The sequence below is a fragment of the Lissotriton vulgaris genome, chromosome 3_1 (assembly GCF_964263255.1).
Source record: "Lissotriton vulgaris chromosome 3_1, aLisVul1.2, whole genome shotgun sequence".
Taxonomy (NCBI): Eukaryota; Metazoa; Chordata; class Amphibia; order Caudata; family Salamandridae; genus Lissotriton; species Lissotriton vulgaris.
The window spans coordinates 40,107,986-40,128,474 of NC_141689.1; the positions used below are offsets into that span (position 1 = coordinate 40,107,986).

The 20,489-nt window shown below is 45.8% G+C and overlaps 1 protein-coding gene across 1 annotated transcript in view; it reads right to left on the bottom strand.

Annotated features, from left to right (window-relative positions):
- The window catches only part of LOC147725889 (long-chain-fatty-acid--CoA ligase ACSBG2-like), a 380,881-nt gene extending 361,352 nt beyond the window's left edge, over positions 1 to 19,529 (bottom strand). The window contains exon 1 of the mRNA XM_086960034.1: positions 19,311 to 19,529. The gene's annotated coding sequence lies outside the window, so the exon portion shown is untranslated. The remainder of the gene's footprint in view (positions 1 to 19,310) is intronic.
- Between the last annotated feature and the right edge of the window lie 960 nt (positions 19,530 to 20,489).

The following is a 20,489-nucleotide window of genomic DNA, read 5'->3' on the forward strand; positions in this document are numbered from 1 at the left end:
TTCGAAACTTAGACATAAAGAACTGTTCCCTCTGTTTACGTTTAATATCTATGTCCCCTCCTCTGGCAGTTGTTGTGATTTTTTCTACTATGAACCATTTAAGTTCATCCTCTCTGTGCTTTTCTGTGGTCCAGTGATCAACCAGTGGGGCATTCTTCTTATGATTCTTAATGGCTGATCTATGTTCAGACAGGCGCAGTCTCACTTCGCGATTTGTTTCGCCAATATAGCCCTTCTGACAGGGGAAAATTATCAGATATATCACATTGGATGTTCTGCAATTAACATGATCATTCATCCAATGTGATATGCCATTCAGTTCTATTTTATCAGATTGGACAATTGATTTACAGTGGGAACATGATCCACATGGTTGGTTGCCTCTGACCGGTCTCCCTTGATCAATGCTCAATTGCCTGCCCTTTTTGGGTTCCCTGTAGGTATGGACCAGGCAATTACGTATAGTTCTATTCCTCCTGTAGGAAAAAATAGGTTTCGGAAGTTCGGTTTTGCCTTGTTTATTTAAGATAGACCAGTTTTTGTTCATCAGATTCTTAATTTTACAACTTAAACCATTGTAATTTGAGACCATTACGATGTTATTTTCAGGTTCTTTTTCTTTCTTATTAGTTTCAAAGAGGGATTCTCTATTCTGATATTTAGCTCTTTTATAGCTATCTCTTATTAATCTTTACGGGTATCCCCGTTGTAGCAATTTGATTTTCAGATTTTCTGCATGCTTTTCAAAGGTATCTTTATCAGTACAATTCCGTCTTATTCTTATGAATTGACTGTAGGGGATCCCTTCTTTTTGATTTTTGGGGTGGTAACTACTATGGTGGAGCAGAGTGTTACGGTCAGATGGTTTGACAAAGAGCTCTACACACAACTTCCCTTGCTCTGCCTTAATCTTAATATCTAAAAATTCAACTGCCACTTGACTTTTGTTCACTGTAAATTTAAGGTTGCCATCCCCACAGTTTAGCCATTCAATAAAAGTTGTGAGTTTGGTCTCACTACCTTTCCACACAAAGAAAACATCGTCTATGAATCTAGACCAATGTTTGATATTTTCATAGAATGGGCTCAATTCATTGTATATGTGGTGTTTTTCAAAATTACCTACATATAGGCAAGCAAGGCTTGGCGCACAGGTAGCACCCATGCTCGTGCCCTTTATTTGACAAAAAAAGTCACTATTAAATAAGAAAATATTGTTCAAAAGGACAATTTCGATACAATCAACAATGAATGTATTTTGTGCAGAGAGATAACCTTCCTCGTCACTTAAAATCTCCCTCATCATTTTGATGGTATCTTGTTGAGGTATGTTGGTGTACAAGGACTCAATGTCCAAGCACACCAACCATTGAGTTTCATTATTGAAATTGATACCTTCACCCTTAGATATCATATCTTTAGTGTCCTTTATGTAGGACGGTAATGTCTCTACCAAAGGGCGAATAAAGCAATCTGCATACTTGCTGAGTGGCTCCGTGATGGAGTCTATGCCTGACACTATAGGCCGCATGGGCGGATCCCTAATGTCCTTATGGACTTTAGGGAGTCCATAGAGAGCAGGTATTTTGGGATGATTGTTGACTAAATATTTGTATTCATCTTCACAGATGATACCATCCTCTTTCGCTAAGGTCACTACACTTTTCACTTTCCTTTTGAGGCTGTTCCACTCACCTATATTGGATTTTCTATAGTGGGATTGGTTACTAAGTACGGCATACATTTTCTGGTTGTAATCCTTAGTATTGAGGATCACAATGCTTGCACCCTTATCTCCAGGTTTAATTGTAATGTCATCATATGTTTGGAGGTTTGTTAGCGCCACCCTTTCTGCTTTAGATAGATTATTGGTGGTCCATATCTTTTCATCTAATAACTTTTCAAGTCCTATACTGATTACTTTTTCGAAAGTATCCACCTCTTGACTCACCATAGAGATTTCAGGAGTCCAGGTTGAAAGGGGTTTCAGCCCAGATGTATTATTTTTGGGTCTATTCTCCTTATTTTCAAAGAATCGTTTTATCCTTATTTTACGAAATAGGTTCCTTATATCCTTCTCTATTGAGTATCTACAAATACCTCTACTGGGGGCAAATCCTAACCCTTTCTCAAGAACACTTATCTCTCCTGCTGTTAAATTCTTGTCAGAGAGATTGATTATGGGTGCTTTTTGGGTATGGCTATCTATTCCCAGTCCTTGTGACTGCGAGTCCTCACGTATGGTCTCCTATTGTTCCCTCTTTTCTGCCTGCACTATGTCAGTTCCCCTTTCTTGTGTGTGTCTTTAAATATAAAGTCGAGTTCACACAAATGAGAGGGAATGAGTAAAGCATAACACTCACGTTCTAACAATGATAAAAAATTCTGAACAAAGGAGGTTTTTTAGACCCTTCGTTAAAACCCCTTTTTTAGTCCCGTATTAGCTACTGAGTAAGTGTAATTCTCTCAAATGCTTGCAATTAATCATAAATTAGCATATCCTAAATATTCGAACTTTCCTTCACTGCCTATTCAGGTGTGCAGTTTGCCTTCAAGTCTATTAAGAAGTGACGATCAGGAAATATCCATGACGACTCTGAGGATGGAATATGACGATATAAAAGTGACCCAATCCGCTACATACAAAGCGCTTGGAAGAGTCTCCTCTAATACTATATAAACTCCACGCACTACCATAAAGTAAGCTGCCAATCTTTGATAGCAAGAATGCACAGATTATGCATTATAATGTTAGTTGGATTATAAACTGAACATGGTTGTTACTCTATATATAGACCCTCTAGACGACTAATCGGAGGAGCGTAACATTATAAAGACTACTACACTCCAGGATCAAGACTGGTACCGCAAATTGAAAATGCCATAATAGTAAGATCTTATGAATACTTGTAGCTATGACCCTGTGTGATTCTAGAAAAAAACTCTGTCTGTAAAAAAACAACAAATCCTCATGTATTGTACACTAACTAATGTCCCATATACCTTTTTAGATTTATGAAGTTTTTAATCATAGTCCTGAGGAAGGTGTTCTACCCATCTAAGCACCGAAACGCGTCGACAACACTGGCTTTTTAAATTGTTTTTATATGTTGTTACATTGTATTTTTGTGTATAAACCATAACATGGATGTAATCTTATGGCAAGAAATTGTTTATGTCTAATTATTTGATATAAGAAACTGTTTCTTTCTTTTTAATAAATGTGACATTTTGATAAAATTTATGGTCTGTTGGCATATGTGTTATTGAAGATATTTGAGTTTTTAGACAGGTGTCTGGCTTTACAAGTAACATTCATACAAAGAAAATTATACGTAAAAACCACAGAAAGGAATGCTCTTTTTGTTACACTTTTCCCAGTCCTTTCTGGGTTTATCAGGGGAAACTCTCTCCTTTTCCGACCAATAAAATAATTTAAAAGAGTTTGCAGTCCTCTTGAAGTCCTTGCCACCAAAACAGCATCGTCCGCATAGAGCAATGCTGGGATCATTTTTGTTCCAACGCTTGGGATATCTTTACAATTGGCGGTCAAAGCGACCTCTAATTTATTAATATAGAGTGTAAACAACAGGGGTGCCAAAATTGCACCCCTGTCTGACCCCTCTTTTAACGGCCCAAGAATCTGTGAGACTACCATCCTGGTTATAACGTACAGCGACTGAGGTATTCGCGTGTATAGCCGACAGAAAAGAAATCACATCTGCGTCTAAGCCAATGCTATAGAGGGTAGCCCACAGTTTTGAGCGATTAACGAGGTCAAAAGCTGAGGATAGGTCCATAAATCCCAAATGAAGATCTCCATGTTTTGCAAACGTGTTCTTCCCAATTATTAAGTAAAGATTTAGACATTGACCCAATGTGTTGTTACCCTGTCTAAAACCATATTGAATATCTGAAATAATACAATTTTGATCTAACCAATCCGTTAGGAGGGCAAGGACAACTTTCCCCATAATTTTGGCCGCGGAGTCCAGAAGTGAGATTGGCCCATAACATGCCAGGTCATCTCTGGCTACCTTTTTAAAAATGGGAACTATAACTGCTTTAGCCCAAGAGAGGGGAAAGCCAACTTGGCACGCAGCGTTAAAAACATGAGTTAACATTTTCCCCCAGGTCTGCTCTAAAAAGATCAGCCGGGACACCATCAGGCCCCGGGGCTTTCCCCCGGATGTTGACACAATTGCCTCAATGACTTCCTTCATAGTGAAAATCAAAGGATTTGAAACACAACTACTTTCAGCTGACCAGGGCGAAATACCTTGATTCACATCACTATAAACGCCCCCAAAGTGTTGAACCCACTTCTCAGAGGGGATATGACAATCTATAACGACGTTAGATGTCTCGTCAAAAGTGGGACTGTTAACCACACTCCAAAATTTTTAACTATTTGACAAAACACTAGCTTCGGTGAGCGCATCCCAGGCCTTCTCTCTTAATTGCTTCTTCCTAACTTCTATTGCAGCTTTATAGGCCCTCCTGGCAAGCTTCACCCTCTCAGCAGATCTAGGTTTCCCCTTTAGTTCCTCCATCAAGGCTTTGTGGGCACACAAGCAGGTGTCATCAAACCATTTTTTATGTTTTTGAGGCGTAGATTTACAAGGTACCGTCAAATTAGCCACCACTTTCCTTACAATTCGATCAAACGCATCTAGGACTAATGATGAGTTGGAATCCTCATCTAAACACATTCCAAACTCCTCTGCACACACAGTAAGGAGATTTTCAATAAAACTGTCAGGAGTAATTAATTCCCATCTTAGCCTTCGGGATTGATCTTTTGGGGCAATATTGGAGTTGGTTACATGAGCCATCGGTCTAGATTCATAAGTTACCAAAATATTAATATTTAATGTTAGTGGGTTATCATCACTCAGGCAATTGTATGTCACACCAAATTCCCCTAGCAAGTCCATCAGAGATCCAGAGACTAAGATAAAGTCACTGGTGCTCTGACAGCCCCGTCCAGTAAATGTGGCAATGGGGGAAGACGTGTCCAGCTGTGATGGGCAAATCAAGTTATGATTTGATAAATGACTCTCTAAAAAAGTCTCAGAGGGAGTATGTTCAAAGTGCGTTTGGCCCAACGGTCCATTCTCCTCATCAATTTTTTAAAAACAATTAAGCGAACAGTCATGAATATTAAACTCTCCCAGGACTATTATGTAGTAATAAGTATCAGTATTTAATTCATAATCAGTCAAGAGGGCAGGTAAAGATCTTAGGTGCTCTAAGTCGCTAGTGAATGAATTATAAAAATTGACCACTAACAGGGTCGGAACATTCTTCCCTGTTAGTTCTACAGCCAAAATATTGGGAGAGCATGAGTCTATTTGCTTAGCCTTGTATGGTAATTTAAGATTAAGTAATAGCAAAAACCCTACACTAGCTCTTCCCATCAGGGACGGTATGGCATGTATACAAAACGTTAAAAATCCATCCAGGAAATACGATTCCTAAGGATCCCATGTTTCCTGTAGAGCTATAATGTGGAAGCTAGCAAGAAGCTGCTCCCAGTTACTATCTCCCCTTTTAGCCCTAAGTCCAGCTATGTTCCATGATAGAACTTTTAAAAAGGCTCCTGTGGGTGAACACCGAGTGGGAATAATATTAAAATCAGGGGAGCTAAATAAGGCGGGACAAGGCTCTACAACCAAGTTAGAAATTGCCGTTGGAAGGTTGGGCACAGAGACTGGTGCCACGTCATCAGCCCCTTTCAATGTGCTTAATGAATCCGCTGTGATTGTGTTCGCAGAAATCAGTCAGTCTTGAGTATCTAGACCAGACAGCGCCTCAAACATATTTACAGTCGGAATAAAAGAAGCAATCTCCCTGGGGGTTCTCAGCGGGGGTTTGTAAAAGTAACTAAGCGGCAAAGCCCAAATAGAAGTTGCCGATGGAGAACATCGGTCTTCGCTTGTTAGGATCATTTGAGCAAGTGCTGAGCTTTGAAAAATAACAACCACGCGGTCCCCCCTATGTTCTTTGAAGACTGGCCCACCCATGCTACTCTACACACCATTAAGATGTTACTAATCATAGCTGGTCTAAAGCCTTAGGGCCCGATGTAGGTGGCCAATACCGGTCGGAAACGGCCGAATTCGGCCGTTTTCGACCAGTATTTGGCCTTTTGAGATGTGGGGGACCTTTTTTTGTCCGATTCGGTATTTTACCAATTCGGTAAAATTACCGAATCGGAAAAATACAGAATTGGTAAGTTTACCGATTTTTAAAATTCGGGATGTAGGTGGGACTACTTTCAGTCCCACAGGCCCTTCAGATTCGGTATTTTAACACCCAATCCAATTGGGTGTTAAAATACCGAATCCAGGTGTGCATGCACGTGTGGTTCCTCCCTCTTTGTTAACGCCAGACCCCAATTTGACTTTACCTCCCAACCCTTCGTTGGCTGTAGCAAATATTTTAGCTCTAGTAACCCGGTCCCCTCCATCTAGCCAAGTTACACTTGTGGAGGGTGCTTGGGGTAAAACAGAAACAGCGGGGGAATCTGAATCAAGCACTTGGGAAATACCCACCATAACCCTACCAGGACTCGGGAGGGGTGGTATCCAAAGCATTGGGGCTCGCCACCTCTGGGGGCCCTATCTCTATACTGTAAGTTAACACAGTTTGATGGGGCAACTACTGGTGATTTCACTAAACTAATAGCCCCCAAGGATGATCTTTTTTGACCCACAAGAGACCCCAGAGAAAGTCGTTTTTTTGTTCATTGAATTTCATGCTGGAGGACTGATTCAGCCCTTGACAAGAAAGCATCTAGCGTACCTGTCACACTCCCCCACACTTTTGACCCAGCAAAATTTTGTTTAGTGGCCATTACTCACACAAAGCACACCAAACAAAAAGTTACTAAATAGATGTTATTTATAGTCTATAAACAAGTGCCACTAACCGAGTCCGTGGGAGGGCTGAGCGTTCAAATTGAAAGAGGTAGCCCCGCCCTGCATACTCCTGGCTATGACGGGCGCAGACGGGCCGGCGCTTGGCCCGGGCTTTGCTCGGGCAGCGCCTGGGCACGCCCGCGCTGCGGGAGGCTCAGCGTGTTTTTAAGCGCCTCCTAGTGGTTATGATGACGTTGTGAGAGTGCGCCTTGCAAGAAATGTCGGGACTTGGAGTCCTAGACCACCCGCGTCTTCACCAGCGGGACGGTCTCGATAGTGGCAGCAGTAGGGCAGCGTATGAAGTCCAATAGAAAGTGTGCCCAGCAGGAAAAGTCCCCAGAGGCAAGTGTCCAGCAATAGTAGAGCGTACCTGAGAAGTAGTAAAGTTAGACTTTTGGTCTAAGTTTACCTTTGTGAATACCGAGAAGTAGTAAAGTTAGACTTATGGTCTAAGTTTACCTTTGTGAATATGGAAAAGCAATAAACTTACACAAAAGTTTACTTTTATGAATCAGGCCCAATATGTTTTACTGCTGATAATCAGATTTACTATATATGAGTTGGGACCTGGCAAAAGATCTCACTAAATGCTTTCTTTTTCTACCTCCTCACTTCTTACGAAACGGTATTGGTTACCCTTTGCGGGCTGCCATTGGACGGCAGCATAAGGCGTCAGTCACCAAGGGTCAGCCTGTACGCTGTTAAGTGTATGTGTAAAGAAACGTGGATAAGTGGTACCACGCTTTCAGACTCTATATTTAATGTAAGCTGAGATGTTTAGTAACCCAAGACATTCCATCGCCACAGCTGTGATGTAAAGCTCACTGACACCACCTGGAAGAGTGTGTGCGCGGTATGAGCAAAAGAAAGAAAAGTGAGGTAGACACGCCTATATAGCACTGAAGTGGACGCCAACAACTCTTTCCGCCAACGTTACATATGGACCCCCCATAACAACACATTTTAGTTTAAACACCACACACAACCAACACAGCAAACTAGTTTAAAACACCACTCACAACTAACAACAGAAATGTTAAAACACCACACACATCCAACACAACACATTCGTTTAAACATCACATACAACCAACACAGCAACCCAACACATTTTAGTTTAAACACCACACACAACCAAAGCAGCAAACTAGTTTAAAACACCACACACAACCAACACAAGCCATTTGTTTAAACACCACATACCACCAACACAACACATTTGTTTAAATACCACATACAACCAACACAGCAACCCAACACATTTTAGTTTAAACACCACATACAACCAAAGCAGCAAACAAGTTTAAAACACCACACACAACCAATCTAACACGCCATACACAACCAACACAGCACATTCGTTTAAACACCACACACAACCAACACAAGACATTTGTTTAAACACCACATACAACCAACACAACACATTTGTTTAAATACCACATACAACTAACACAGCAACACAACACATTTTAGTTTAAACACCACACACAACCAACACAGCAAACTAGTTTAAAACACCACACACTACCAATCCAACACACCATACACAACCAACACAGCACATTCGTTTAAACACCAAACACAACAAACACAACACCTTTTAGTTTAAACACCACACACAACCAACACTGCACACCTTACACAACCAACCCAGCACATTTTTTTAAACACCACATGCAACTAACACAACACATTTTAGTTTAAACACTGCATACAACCAACACAGCACATTTGCTTATTTATTTATTAAGTTTATATAGCGGGACAGCTACCCATAAGGGTTTCCCGGCGCTGAAAGACAAATACAGCAAAATACAGTCCTAGGAGAAATTATTGGACAAAAAGCCAGGTCTTCACAGCTCTACGGAAGTGAATGTGGCAGTTATCCATCCGCAGAAGGGAAGTGAATTCCAAAGTTTGGGTCCCAAGGTTGCGAACGAGCTTCCACCCATTCTCGAGAGTCTGAATTTAGGAATACAGAATAAGTGTTGGGAAGAAGAGCGAAGTGAACGGGCAGGAATATAGGGTGTGACAAGGGACTGAAGATAAGAGGGGGCAACTCCAATCTTGATCTTGTGCATAGAGCACAGTGCCTTGAATTTTACACGGTTGTCAAGACTGAGCCAGTGAAGCTCCCTCAGTCGCTCAGTAATGTGATCCCGTTTTCGACAACCACAGAGAAGCCGAGCAGCAGCATTTTGAACCAATTGGAGACGGCGTATGGCTGCCTTGGTAGACCCCAGATAGAGCACGTTGCCATAGTCCAATCTGGAAGTCACCAAGGCCGTCATCACTGATCTCTGGGTGTTAGAAGGTAATATCCAGAATATTTTTCTCAGCCACCGTAAGATGGTAAAACAGGTGGCAGCAACTTTATTGGCCTGATCTTTCATAGATAGACCCTTGTCAATAATGACCCCCGAGGTTACGTACTCGTTCAGAAGGAGTGGGCAAAGAACCCATGGCCGAGGGCCAATGTCTCGGGCTCCAAAGATCAGGTTTGTTACCGAAGACTAACACCTCAGTCTTACCGCTGTTTAATTTAAGAAAGTTGCGGTTCATCCAACAGGATATTTTGCAAAGACCTGTTTGCAGAGAAGAGGAGGAAGTAGAATCAGCTTGGGATAGAGAAAAAACAATTTGAGAATCATCAGCGTAAGTGAATAAATTTAAACCAGAACGATGTGCAATATGTGCCAGAGGAATAATATAAAGATTAAAAAGAAGGGGACGAAGAATAGAACCCTGGGGCACACCATGTGGGGATGCATAAGTACTGGAAGTGGACGTGTGAGAGAAAATTTGGAAAGTCTGATCCGTGAGAAAAGACATAAGCCAGTTCAAGGCTTTTTCGCCAATTCCAAAGGAAGCTAGGTCGTTAAGAAGGATACTATGCGATACAGTATCAAAGGCTGCACTGAGATCAAGTAATATGAGTGCAGCCGTTTCACCTCGATCCAGAAGCAGGCGAAGATTTTCAGTCACTCCTAGAAGAGTGGTTTCTGTAGAGAAACCCGGACGTAAACCAGACTGGGAGGGATGAAGAAGATTGTTAGTTGCCACAAATTTCGATAAATGCAAATGAATATGCCTCTCAAGGATTTTAGAGAATGCAGGCAATAATGAAATAGGGCGAAAGTTAGAGGCAACATTAGGATCCGCGGTCGTTTTTTTTAATAGCGGGGTGACCATTGAGTGCTTCCAACAACTAGGAACGGTGGCCGAGCTAAGTGAAAAATTAAGTAGAATGCAAATCATGGTAAGTTGAGGGAGCTCCAACATACGTAAAATCGGAATATGTAAAGGATCAATTGGAGAACCCGACTTAATATTGTTAAAGATCTCCAATAAAGTAGAAGGGCAGAGATCAGGCCAGGTCAAAAGTGAGGCCGAAGATGGACACAAGGCGGTGGGAGACAACAAGGGGTCTGTGCTTTTCCCCGTAGTGTAGGGTGAATTCATCAAGGTGTTGCTATCATCTCGGGCTGCAATATCCAAGTAAACATTCTCAATTTTAGAGATGAAATATTGGGCAAGTTCATCACATTTACTGCTAGATAGAGGGGGGTGTAGCAGTAGTCTGTGAGCCAGTATCTCTAACCACATTAAACAATACGTTAGATATGTTTATTGCTTCAGTGATTATTTTGTTTGCATAAGTGGCTCTAGTATGAACACAAGCCTTGTGATATTGTTTTAGTTCCGTTTTATAAATAAGACCGGCTGAGATGGAGTAATCCCTTCTCCAGGCACTTTCCAATTTTTTTGCATTGGGATTTGTGAAGGCGAAGTGTCTCATTATACCAAAGGGCAGGTGATTTATGAATAGTTCTTTTCTTTTGAGCAAGGGGGAGACAGATATTACTCGTCATGATAAACTTAATGAGGTAATGGTCAGACCAAGAAACTGGCAGCCATCGGAAGGCAGACTAGTTGAATAATATTTGAAAAGATAGGATCTAAAAGATGCCCACCTTTATGCGTGGGGCCCTTATTATGTAAGGTTAGATTCATAGCGGCTAGATCTGTAATAAAATTACCAGCTACGCTATCAGTAGGGTCTTCAAGATGCAAATTCAAATCGCCAACAATTAAAAAATTACTGGACGATGTAAGAACGGATGCTATATATTCTAAAAATTGTGTCTGCCAAGAATTTACAGCGCCTGGAGGACGATACACCAATAGTCCCGTGAGGGTGTTTTTAGGGTTAAGAGCAAGCTTAAAATGCAGTGCTTCACAGCTACCTATAATAACAGGATCAGACTGACATTGATACTTTTTCTTAAATACAATTGCCAAACCACCCCCTACCTTTTTAAGACGATCACTCCTGACAATGGCGTAATCGGCAGGCAAGGCTTCGGAAATATCCGGGCCGGAACTGTCGTGAAGCCAAGATTCAGAAATGAAGAGTGCGGCAGGGGCTTCATCGAATAACAAATCAAAAATTTCCCGTTTATGTTTGGGCAGTGAACGGCAGTTATGACTCAAGAACGTGTAGCTTGGAAGAGAGGGAGAGGTCGTCTTTGATTCTAGGCTGTTGCATAAATGTGGGACGTTTAAATACCACATACAATCAACACAACACATTAGTTTAAACACCACATAACCAACACAGCACAGATTGGCCATTTCAGTGGATATCAGCATGCCCGCACCAGAATTCAGCCACACCACCAACACTGGTCAGCTCACAACATCACACTTGCAGGGTGTCACTGGGGCCCCCTCCACGCGTGGCAAACGTACAAGTAGTGTATCTGAGCTGGGTGTGTTTGGGGTGTTGTGAACTATCACCCGGAGGCAGTGGTAGAAGTGGGGGGGGATCGGTGGGCACGGCGTGCCCCTACTTCTAAAAAATTGTTCAGTCCGATCCCCTACTTCTTGCTTTCAAAAGAGAGTCCCGGGACGGCAAGAATAGTCCAACTTTAAAACTTTTTTCATTCGCTTCCAGGGGCTTCTTGCTCTTCTCTGTGAACTCCAGAGGCTGCAGCCGTCCCTCCCTGAACTCAAACAGACCGAGGAGGCCCATTGTCATTCCGATTGAGGCTGATTACCTCTTTCGAATGACAATGCGCCGCCCTCTGCCTTTAGCATATCAAGTGGCCCTGAGAGTAGAGTTGATGATTAGAAATGAGCTTTCCCCAAGCAGGGTACTGTGGGGAACTTGACACCAGTGGCTATCTTGTGACGAGTTGTGAGTGTGTGTGTGGTTAGTGGATGGAGGCGGCAAACTCAACCCCGGAATCTAGCCCCTGGCGCTGTTAATGTTCCACAGATAAGTGTGAATGCGTGGCTTGTTATCTTCATGATCTTTTTTTTATTTAATGCATTTTTATGTAGCGCGGACTTTATCCGAAGGTGATTGCAGAACAACTTCCTCAGCACCGATCAGCCTCCCCAAGTGAGCTCCGTCGATATCTTGCAGACAGGATGCTGTGGCACAATTGTATCAGCAACTCCTGGCACATACTTTTAGTAGGGGGTTCACATGTGCGAATTTAATTACGTGTTACCATAGTGACTACACATCAGCCACTATGTCTGTTTTCCTTCTCTCACTTCATGGTGCTGCTGTACGCTAACATTCATTCTAGTCAGGATTTAATTTCACCAGTGAAATGGGTTTCAAAACTTAGAAACAGATGCACTGGTGAAGTGCCACCGCGTAGTGGGCGCAGCCTGCTGTTTCCTTTAGCAACCTGCGGAGGTGCATTAGAAGAGCCAGGAGTGCAGCGAGGAATCTGTACACCATTATAAGAGAAGGGTTGGAATTGTCTGTATGACTGCAGAACGCCATGCAAACCTTTTTACTGACTTTTTGTGCTTGGCTGAAAGTCAACATATGCAGGCCCTGGTGAGTTTAAAGTATTTGGCATTGCCCTGGCTGAAATGTTAAATGGCTGTGTGTGTGTTTTCAAATGACGTGATTTGAAAGACTTTCTTCTCATCGCTTTGCAGAGCAAAAGAGCGAGAACTGCGTTAAACACATGAAGTGCAAAATAATGTTTCTTTGTGAATAATTTGAAAGAGCTAGCAATGACACGTTTTGACCTGTCAAGAGTATTGTGCTGGTAGACCCATAAGACGTATCATAAAAGTACCCAGCACCAAGCTTTTTTAACTTTTTCTCTTTTGTTTAATAACACTGTTCATTTTACGCTACACTATTGGTACCAGGCTTATCCTGCCCAGTCAACAATATACCATGCCTCCCTTCCTCTTTAGCTTATGCCTACTTATGTTTGCTCACTAATTGATAATTGGTGTCTTCATTTTACACCCCCACCACTTTCAAACTTTACCAGCCAGCACTGCTTGACACCTTTGTCAATGTTGTACACAGAGTGAAGTGAGCTGGGCAGGAGCAGTGACCGGACAGAAGAGGCGACAGGAAAGGAGAGGTACTAGGGCAGGAGAGGTGACGGGGCAGGAGAAGTGATGGTGCAGGAGAGGTGACGGGCAGGAGAGGTGACGGGGCTGGAGAAGTGATGGTGCAGGAGAGGTGACAGGGCAGGAGAGGTGACGGGGCAGGAGAGGTGACGGGGCAGAGAAGGTGACGAGCCATGAGCTAGAGCAGTAACCGGGTGTGAGCGGTGAAAGGACAGGAGCGGTGAAAGGACAGTAGCAGTGAAGGGGGCAGGAGCAGTGAAGGGGGCAGGAGCAGTGAAGGGGGCAGGAGCAGTGAAGGGCGCAGGAGCAGTGAACGGGGCAGGAGCAGTTAAGGGGGCAGGAGCAGTGAAGGGGCAGGAGCAGTGAAGGGGGCGGCAGCAGTGAAGGGGGCAAGAGCAGTGAAGGGGGCAGGAGCAGTGAAGGGGGCAGGAGCAGTGAAGGGGGCAGGAGCAGTGATGGGGCAGGAGCAGTGATGGGGCATGAGCAGTGATGGGGCAGGAGAGGCGACAGGGCAGGAGAGGCAACAGGGCAGGAGAGGTGATAGGGCAAAAGAAGTGACAGGCAGGTGACATGACAGGCAGGTGACATGAAAGGCAGGTGATGTGACGGGTAGGTGAGGTGATGGGGCAGGAGAGGTGATGGGGCAGGAGAGGTGACGGGGCAGGAGAGGTGACGGGGCAGGAGAGGTGACGGGCAGGAGAGGTGATTGGGCAGGAGCATTGAACAGACAGGAGCATTGAACAGGGCAGGAGCAGTGAGTGGGGCAGGAGCGGTGAGCGGGGCAGGAGTGGGGAATCGGGCAGGAGCGGTGAACAGGGCAGGAGCAGTGAACAGGACAGGAGCAGTGATAGGCAGGAGAAGTGAGGGGCAGGAAAAGTGACGGGCCCCCAGACCCCCTGGCCCCCGCACCGCCCACCCCTCCCGCATTTCATACGACGCCTCTTCCCTCTCAGCCCTCAACCCCGGCCGACCACCAAACTGCTACCAAGCCGCTCCTGGACTCACCCATGGACCTTTCACCTGCAATTCCTGCAAGTTTGCCTGCATTAGGACCCTCACCAAATCCACAATCACCAAACAGAACACCGGCTCCAACCCCCTGAAATGCATCCTTATCAACACCCGTTCTGTCCACAGTCACGCCATCCAACTTTGGAATCTACTTGACACCACCGCTCCGGACGTCGCCTTCCTCACAGAAACCTGGATGAACGCCTCTTCATAACCCGACATCGCCATAGCCATCCCTGACGGCTACAAGATTATCCGTAAGGACCGCACCAACCAAACAGGAGGAGGCATTGCCATTGTTCATAAGAACACCATTCGCATCTCAACGAGTTCCGATGACAACCTTGCAACCGCCGAACACCTCCACTTCCAGATACACATGTACCCCAAGACCACACTCAGAGGCACCCTCATTTACAGGCCACCAGGACCCCGCACACAATTCTGTGATGACATCACTGACTTCATCAGCCCACACGCCCTCCCCTCTGAGGACTACATTCTACTAGGCGACCTCAACTTCCACCTGGATAAGAACAACAACAACAGTACCACCCTTTTGGACAACCTCGCAAATCTTGGACTCAAACAACTTGTCGACACCCCCACCCACTGTGCCGGACACACGCTCGACCCAATCTTTACATCCAGTAAATACATCTCCTTCAACCACACCACAAATCTCCATTGGACAGACCACAGCTGCGTGCACTTCAACTACAAAAAGATTACAACCCACAACCACCCATAACAAATTCCCCGCAGAAACTGGAACAAAATCACCACCGACCAGCTTCTCACATCGCTCCACCAATACCCCCCTGCCTATTCATCAGACCCAAACCAAGCAGCCACCAACCTTGCACAATGGATCACCCGCAGCGCTGACGAATTAGTACCACTAAAAAACAACCCGACAAAGTTAAACCTCAAGAAAGCCCCCTGGTTCAACGATGAACTTAAAAAATCCAAGAAGACATGCCGCACCCTTGAGAAAGCCTGGAAAAGAAACCCATCCACCGAAAACCTGGCCACTTTCAAGAACGCCTCCCGTAAACACCATCAACTAATACGTTCCACTAAGAAAACAGCATTCAAAGATCGACTCGACAACAATGCCCACAGCAGTAAGGAACTGTTCAACATAGTAAAAGAGTTCACCAACCCCTCAGCCAGCACCAATGACATCACTCATTCCCAGTACCTTTGCGACTCCCTAGCATCATTTTTCCACAACAAAATCGCCGACATTCACAACAGCTTCATCAACCAGACCACCCCACGAACCTCAAAACCTAATCCCCCTCCTAACAACCTTTGCAAATGGAAACCAGTCACCACTGAAGACACCATCCGCCTGATGAACTCCATCCACTCAGGATCACCAACCGACCCATGCCCCCACCACATCTTCAACAAAGCAGACTCCATCATCGCTCCCCACCTTCGCGACATCATCAATAGTTCCTTCAACTCCACTACCTTCCCGGAAAGCTGGAAACACGCCGAACTCAGCGCCCTCTTGAAGAAACCCACAGCAGACCCCAATGAACTTAAAAACTACTGACCGATCTCGCTCCTCCCATTCCCTGCCAAAGTCATCGAGAAAGCTGTCAACAGTCAACTCGCCGCCTTCCTCGAATCCAACAAATCCCTCGACATATCACAATCTGGATTCCGTGCCAAACACAGCACCGAGACGGCCCTCATCGCAGCAACAGACGACATCCGAAAACTACTGGACAATGGAGAAACAGTTGCCCTCATCCTTCTCGACCTCTCTGCAGCTTTCGGCACAGTCTGTCATAGCACCCTTATTCACCGACTCAGCAACATCGGAATTCAAAGAAAAGCACTGGACTGGATCGTCTCATTCCTCGCCGGAAGAACGCAGAGGGTCTGCCTCCCCCCTTTTAAATCAGAGGCCACCGAAGTCATCTGCTGCGTACCACAAGGATCATCACTCAGCCCCACACTCTTCAACGTATATATGAGCCCACTCGCATCCATCATTCGTAAACACAACCTCAACATCATCTCCTACGCAGACGACACCCAGCTGATCCTCTCCCTCACCAAAGACTCAAACACCGCCAAAACCAATCTACACGAAGGGATGAAAGAAGTGGCCGAATGGATGAAGAACAGTCGCCTTAAACTGAACTCGGACAAAACAGAAGTCCTCATATTAGGATCATCCCCCTCCGCTTGGGATGACTCATGGTGGCCACCGGCTCTGGGAAACGCCCCCAAACCTACGGACCACGCACGGAATCTGGGCTTCATCCTAGACTCCACCCTATCGATGACCAGACAAGTCAACGCCGTCTCTTCCTCATGCTTCAACATTTTACGCATGCTCAGAAAAATTTCCGATGGATCTCCACCAAAACAAGAAAGACAGTCACCCACGCACTGGTCACCAGCAGACTAGACCACGGAAACACCCTTTATGCCGGAACTACAATCAAATCACAGAAAAAGCTCCAACGTATCCAAAATGCCTCAGCCAGACTCATTCTAGACGTCCCCCGCAGAGCTCACATCTCCAGTCACCTGAAAGACCTCCACTGGCTCCCCGTCAGCAAAAGAATAAAGTTTCGTCTCCTCACCCACGCACACAAAGCACTATACGACCTTGGACCCGAATGCCTCAACACACGCCTTTCCTTCTACACCCCCTCCCGCAAACTCCGATCGTCCAACCAAGCCCTCGCCACAATACCACGCATCCGCAGATCCACCATGGGGCGAAGATCCTTCTCCTACCTTGCGGCCAAAACCTGGAACTCCCTCCCCACCCATCTTCGCCTTACCCAAAACCACCTCTCCTTCAGAAAACAACTCAAAACCTGGATATTTGATAAGTAATCCCCCACCTTCCTCAAGCGCCTTGAGACCCTATGGGTGAGTAGTGCGCTATATAAATGCCAAACTTGAACTTGAACTTGAAGTGACGAGCCAGGAGAAGGAAGGGGGCGGGGGAATTGACGAAGCAGGAGTGTTGATCGAGCATGAGCAGGAGTACTGACTGGACAGGAGCAGTGAAAGGGCAGGAGCAGGCATTTCCCAGGGCGACTGGAAGGGTAGGGGGCCAGTTTAGTTTGGGGGGACGGGTTTTGTACAAGTGCAGGAGTTTTAAAAACACTGCAAACTTATTTGTATATTCAGCAGGTTTCGGTCAACAATACAAGTGCCAAGATAACTTTGGTGATCAATGTACCTGCTGGAGGGAGATGGGAGCATGTTTTGTCTAGTGGCTGTTTTACTCATCTAAGGTAGTGAAAGGGGTAATATGCCTGCTACAAAGAACATGTACCATGTATATCAAAGAGCAATATGTTATGTGCATAGTTCAGTGGGTACTGCTTTGTGTTCACTTCCCGAATGAAAGGACACTTGAATACAAATGGCCTGGCAGTTTGGGCTGGACTGTTCACATTGGGCGCAGGATCAAGACTGATTTGCATATGGCTGGGTCCAAACTGGAATGGCATGGTGAGCAAAAAACGATGGATTTAAGCCCAGATCTCTGAACTGGGGTGAATGTATGACATTGTTCTGCATTCTGTCCATCAATTGTTCTTTTTGCATTTGTCACCCCGAGTGGGACAGGTATGCTCAGACATGAGTCCCATGCTCTCCATGCCACTGGAATCAGGCTATCCTGGCTGATGAGGGCTGAAAGCCCGAAACCGGTCCTAGGATGTTGTTTCCAGTCCAGGGAGGACCTGGCCTGGCAGTTCGGGCTAGACTGTTCTCATTGGGCGCAGGATCAAGACTGATTTGCATAAGGCTGGCTCCAAACTGGAATGGCGAGCAAATAAACAATGGATTTAGGCCCAGCTCTCTGCACTGGGGTGAATGTACGATATTGCCCTGCATTCTGCCCACCAGTTGTTCTTTTGGCTATATTATGATTGAGCAGCTAGCTGGCTGACATGAATATGAAGGAGCCTTTGTGGGTTTCCGTGAGTCTAGATTCTCCTGAAGAGTCCCTTTCTCTTCTGAGCCCTGCTTAACCCATGTGTATATGAGGAGCCCTGTATTCATGACCTCAATGTTTGAGACAAAAAATAATCATGGATTTCCGAACAATGAGCGTAAAAGCATTAAGGTAACATGTTGTTCCTGCTTATATTTCACATGCTTTACATAAACCTGTATTCCCTATGAGTGTTTGCTTTTTCCTGAATTAAACCTCAAATAAACATGTTTATCCATTCTTTAAATTAAATAATGTTATAAGCTGTAATGGGTCAGTGAAATGCTAAACGTACTAAAAATTGGTATGTTTTGCTATTTCTAGCCACACCCCTGACTCCGCCCACTGATTCAATCTTCGGTTATTCCCGCCCCCTGATTCTCCACCCACAGTTCCCCTACTTTTTTTTCCCCACTTCGACCACTGCCCGGAGGGTGTCCGGGCGCTGGCCTGGCCCAGGGCGGGTCTATGGAATCTATTCAGAGCAGTGGTCGAAGGAAATTAAAAGAAGTGCCGTAACTGTGATGGCGCGAGCAATGGGGCGGGGTCACTGAGAGTGGGGGCGGCCGGGGTCACAGGAGTGGCAATAAATATATATGATGTATGTTTGTTTGGTCTTCCACCTTCAGGTAGCCGCATATAAAATAACGCTCAGCTTAAATGAAAAATGCTGAGCAATCTTCCTCTGAATTTCCGAGAGCCGTCTGTTCATCTTGCAGACTCGAGGATGGAGGTGTGATGTGATGTGTGGTGGCGGCCCGTCACTCCAGGCTGTAGGAGCAAGCCCTACCTGCGAGTCTGCTTCTGCGCGTGCGTGGGGTGTGTGAGTATGCGGGGGTCTGGCTCAGCGGAGGTGTCTGGGGTGTTTGTGGGGTGTGATGCCACTGGTGTGTGTTGTTCTCCAGTGGGTGTGGGTGGTGTCCCCTCAGCTGCCCCCCCCCCTCTCCATGAGAGTGCTACCGGCCCCCTCCCTACGCACACAAGTGACCTACCAGGACTCACGGCGGTGGGGGCTAGGCAGCGATCACAGACCCCCCCCCGGAGCTTCTCTCCGCCTCCCCTCCTGGGGTGTCCTGGTAGCCAACGTTTGCGGGGGACACCCCACGCCTCTCCGGGCTGCTGTCACGGGTGTAAGTGCCACCTTCGCGGCTCTCCCGCAGCGCCCAGAAGCCTCCCTTTACAGGACGGTCCACCTCATGTTACCTCCCCCCGCCCCGCTCCCCTCCTCACAGTTTGGCCGGCGTCGCTCTGCCTCGTGCCAAGGTCTATAAATAATTTCCATGGGGTCACCCAGAGTCAGGGCAGCCGAGTGCAGGGGCCACTTCTGAGCCCAGCTTCAGAGCCACCCTGTGCCACCCACTGATTCCTGCTGTACCGCCAGTTCAAAAGGGCCCCCACCCGACCCTGCGTTGCTTATCTCCGCCTACGGTGCCAGGTGCCAGCCGCCATGGTTTCACCACCCCTGCCAGGTGCCAGCCACCATGGTTCCACCGCCCTTGCCAGATGTCAGCGACCATGGTTCCACTGCCTCTGCCAGGGCACAAGCCTGCCCAGCCTAAACTTAACACAGAACCATTGGGCCAGTGGAATCTTTATTTTAGGCAAAGTTTAACTCCTTCATTGTCTGATCTTCTATAGCTCTGGAGGGCGCGAACAGCACGAGGACACACAAGTAATTTATTAAAAAGGTTTCATTCTAGTGAATGAAGTTCAGGTCGTGCCCAAGTGTTACACCAGAGCCTGCATGGAGGTGGGTGGATGACAACGCTGCACAGGTCAGCCTGGAAGAGTTTCTGTATCTTGAGGCAACCCGGCTGCCCGAGGGTCAGTTCTGTGTGTCCCCTGCCCTCTCGGGTAGAGGGTCTCGCTGTATGGCTGGGGATACGGTGCGCTTAGAAAGGGGCCTAAGATCTCATTTACAATAATTTCATGCAGGGCAGCGCTGCGCATCACTTTGCTGCGTTGCTCAGCTTTAGAAGAAAAGGGCAGGAATGTGCTGTAACTATGAGATAAGGCCAGTGCTTAATTTGAGCCAGTGGTTTATGGTGCTGGGCACCAGCACTCAACGGTGAAATCCGAGACTTAGTGCAGCCAGACACATTAAAATGGCTATCATCTTCCACCCAGAGCTGTACAAATAGCTTGGATGGCAGGTATTATTAATTCGTAAT